Here is a 4,302-nt window from a genome sequence, read left to right on the forward strand (position 1 = left end):
AATTGAACTGATTTTGAAGAATTGTCTACTTCACGTTGGGTTTTTGTGAATTTGAACATTTCCCTTGGACAAACTTTCTGTTTTCACACAAAGCGCGGGAGGTTTCAGTGACACAGGTGCTAATTACGTGGAGAAGAGGGGGAGGGCTGCCTGCAGGGAGGAGTTAAAGTGCAGCTTATAGTTAGGAGGGTGAAAGGGAGAGGGGAAACTTCATTTGGGATGGAGCGAGGAGGATGAGTGCTTCTTAGCAGGTATGAAATGAACACGAGGAGGAAAATTAGAGAGATGTTTTTTTGAAGATGAATGGGAAAGGATGTTTACATTGGAAGGCTGGGGCGAAGGGGTGAAAGGTTGGGAAGCATGAAATGAGAAAGGAGAGAATAGACTCGGGAGGGTCACATTTATATGATTGGGAAAGTAGGAAAGAGTAGATCGAGGCTGCAGGCAGTCATGGTTCTAGTCTGGTAATGAGAGGAAGCAAGTTAGGTTCCTTTATAAAGTGGGGCTTGAGTATGTCAGAAACACTAGGGGGAGTGAAAAGCATGCATTCTAAGTTTCACTAATTATTGAGACTAAGAAGAGAGGGCAACTTTAAACGCAAGATTTTTTGCATTTGTTCGCATATATTGGCTGATGTAATATTAAAGCATGTGTATTTGTTATTTGCAGTTTTCCCTGACGAAGGGCCCCAGAGGCCCGAAATGCATTGGATTTTAATAAAACTGCTATGGATGAATTGGCTTTAGTCGTGTTTTTGAAGAGAGGTTCGGATGGCCCAGCAGGAGCATTGGAAATTTGGGAAATGGCCTTTTCCTTGCATGAGGAGTACTATTAATTCAAGTGAAAGTGTGGATTATTAATGGAGAAAAATAATGACTTGTAAAACGGAAAAGAGGAATATGTGAAGAAAAATAACATTGCAATTGCAATTTTGAAAATAGCTGTGCCAATGGTTAGGGGCAAAAAGGTGTCCCAATATATGTTGTTGTTTAGTTTCACACGTGCTGTTTGGGCTGGGCACGACGACATTGAGCACGCAACAGTAAAAAGTGGAAGATGAAAAATTCAGAGAAACTTGTGGTCAAAACAGGGTGTGCAACTCATTCTTATATGATGTTTATGCACGAATGCCCTTCCGAGTTAGCACCCATAAAGCAAAGTGTAACAACGGAACATTTTGGATTAAGGTTGTTTTTCTCATGCAAGGTGGAACATCGTAGTTCACGCAGCAAGTTTATTTTTGGAGTCAGAAGCACATGAACATTGCAGCAATGATGCACCAGATAAAGAACAATTTTAATACATCGCCAGCGATTATGAAAATGTTTAGAGATGCACGCACATGTTTTACAATTCAGCATTTTATGAGGAGTAATGTATTATGGGACCAGTAGTGTTTACAGGAAAGCGCGGGAGGTTTCAGTGACACAGGTGCTAATTACGTGGAGAAGAGGGGGAGGGCTGCCTGCAGGGAGGAGTTAAAGTGCAGCTTATAGTTAGGAGGGTGAAAGGGAGAGGGGAAACTTCATTTGGGATGGAGCGAGGAGGATGAGTGCTTCTTAGCAGGTATGAAATGAACACGAGGAGGAAAATTAGAGAGATGTTTTTTTGAAGATGAATGGGAAAGGATGTTTACATTGGAAGGCTGGGGCGAAGGGGTGAAAGGTTGGGAAGCATGAAATGAGAAAGGAGATAATAGACTCGGGAGGGTCACATTTATATGATTGGGAAAGTAGGAAAGAGTAGATCGAGGCTGCAGGCAGTCATGGTTATAGTCTGGTAATGAGTTACTGAGTGAGAGGAAGCAAGTTAGGTTCCTTTATAAAGTGGGGCTTGAGTATGTCAGAAACACTAGGGGGAGTGAAAAGCATGCATTCTAAGTTTCACTAATTATTGAGACTAAGAAGAGAGGGCAACTTTAAACGCAAGATTTTTTGCATTTGTTCGCATATATTGGCTGATGTAATATTAAAGCATGTGTATTTGTTATTTGCAGTTTTCCCCCCTGACGAAGGGCCCCAGAGGCCCGAAATGCATTGGATTTTAATAAAACTGCTATGGATGAATTGGCTTTAGTCGTGTTTTTGAAGAGAGGTTCGGATGGCCCAGCAGGAGCATTGGAAATTTGGGAAATGGCCTTTTCCTTGCATGAGGAGTACTATTAATTCAAGTGAAAGTGTGGATTATTAATGGAGAAAAATAATGACTTGTAAAACGGAAAAGAGGAATATGTGAAGAAAAATAACATTGCAATTGCAATTTTGAAAATAGCTGTGCCAATGGTTAGGGGCAAAAAGGTGTCCCAATATATGTTGTTGTTTTGTTTTCACACAAAGAAACACTACTGCTACAAGCAAGAACTAGACTTCATTTATTTCATTGATGTCCAAACATTGTGCTTAATCATTATTTGAATTGTTTAACTTTATTGATAACTATGAAAGTCTTTTGATTTACACTCTTACGAGTGATTAGCGCAGTGCATTAGGTTATCCAGACACATGTCTGGTGTACCTTTCACATTTCATGACTACAGGCTTGTACGGCCTTTTCCTTTTGCACGCAATGGAACATTTTGCCTAAATCTTGATTCTGTGTAGTATTTTCTCCGTTTACCCGTTTACACTGAGTGCATCTAGGTTGCTTCAGACCCTGTGAAATTAATGAGGCAGCTGTGTGTCTGCCCCTTCCTGGTAGGAGTCTGTAGGGGGCCCTGTTGGCCCGGATCAACCCCGTGGTGGGCTTAATGAGTACTGCAAGGGCCTGGGGAGAAGGAACTAAGGCCCCCCTGAACTGGGCGAAAGCCTGAAGTACTGACTGTTGTGGTGCCTGCTGTTCTAGTATCCTGGTGTAGGAAGGGTTAATGAAGCCACGAGCACAGGACTAGGTCCACTGAGAGCCCCTACTATGTTCATGCCTGGGTGCTTATGTTACTGCGCCCCCTGCTCATGTTTGCTTGTGCCGATGCAGATGGTGATTTATAATGTCCTGCTAACGGTATATGCCCCCATGTAGAAGGTGTTCATGCTAAAGAAGGTCGTTAGGCCCTGAGTCCTGCCTATGATATTGTGCCTAATGTTGATGCCAATGACCCCTTGAGTACGCATCCTGCTGTTTTAGGCCTATGGTGTACTTACCTGCATGAGGTTATGCCCAAGGTGTTTAGGCCATGTTTATACGCACAGTGTTACCGGCCTAATGAGTTCATGCTAACTGAGAATGATTTATGTTTTTCTATTTCAACATTGGAACTAATGGACTTACATTTTTCTTCCTTTTTCCATTTACCCTGTAAATAATCCCCCGTGCATATATTGCCCTGGCGCCAGTTGGCGCAGTATAGTGATTACTGTGTTTGCCTTTGCATATTGGAGACAATACAAGAGTTGTTCTTTTTCATCAAAACTGGTGTGGTGTCTCTTTTTGTGCTGTGCCTGGTGTGTCGTCTGTGCGTACTGCGTGGATGCTTCACACATGTCCTCAGAAGTTTGGCCCGCTCCGCACCATGCTACCCCCCATAGAATTGGTAACCTCATTTTTAACACAGGTCTTCTGTCATCTGTTTACCTGGGTCACTTAGGGTGGCACAACCAGTTCTGCAGGCCCGGAGTACCCTTTTATCACCCATGCCCTGTATACTACACTCCCACTTACCAAGGACTTACAAGGGGGACAGGGTCTCTGTCAACTGGGGATGCCAATTACACGTGTCACCTTTAGGGAGAGAGGGCACTGGCACTGGAGCCTGATTGGCAGGCTTCAGAGCACTGTCAAAGTCAAATACCAACATCTAGGAGGCCAATTCACAGAACTAATCTGAGATACAATCCTAAACTTACTACTATTGGTATTCACAGAAGGAATTTAGTAGTAGTAAAGTTAGGACTCTTAACTTTACTACTACTAAATGCCTTTTGTGAATACCGATAGTCGTAAAGTTTGGATTTTGTCTCAGTTTAGTAGTAGTAAAGTTAGGAGTCCTAACTTTACTACTATAAATGCCGTCTGTGAATACCTAACTTTACAACTACTAAATGCCTTCTGTTCTGTGAATCGGCCCCTAGGAGTCTAAATGGGGTCAAAAAGTGGAGGGAGAGCTGCAAAAGCCCTGTTTTCTTACAGTGTGATAAAAATATCTGTTTTTGTTTAGACAAAAAAAAACCTTAGAAATTCGCTAAAAAGGCAAAAGTTAAAGTGATTTTACAGTTAGGTGAATACATCAATGACAACATTAATCCTTTGAACTAAAAAAACACTGAAATTAAGAGGAGCTAACTATAACTTGCACACCCAACATGCAGT

At 42.1% G+C, this 4,302-nt stretch overlaps 1 long non-coding RNA gene across 1 annotated transcript; it reads left to right on the forward strand.

Moving 5' to 3' along the window:
* The first annotated feature begins 202 nt into the window (after positions 1-202).
* On the forward strand, positions 203-3,439 carry LOC144771838 (uncharacterized). Its single transcript, XR_013599498.1, has 3 exons — positions 203-251; positions 670-1,566; positions 1,997-3,439. It is a non-coding gene; the product is annotated as an uncharacterized LOC144771838 (long non-coding RNA).
* Positions 3,440-4,302: the final 863 nt, after the last annotated feature.

Source organism: Lissotriton helveticus, chromosome 8 (genome assembly GCF_964261635.1).
Source record: "Lissotriton helveticus chromosome 8, aLisHel1.1, whole genome shotgun sequence".
NCBI classification, from domain to species: Eukaryota; Metazoa; Chordata; class Amphibia; order Caudata; family Salamandridae; genus Lissotriton; species Lissotriton helveticus.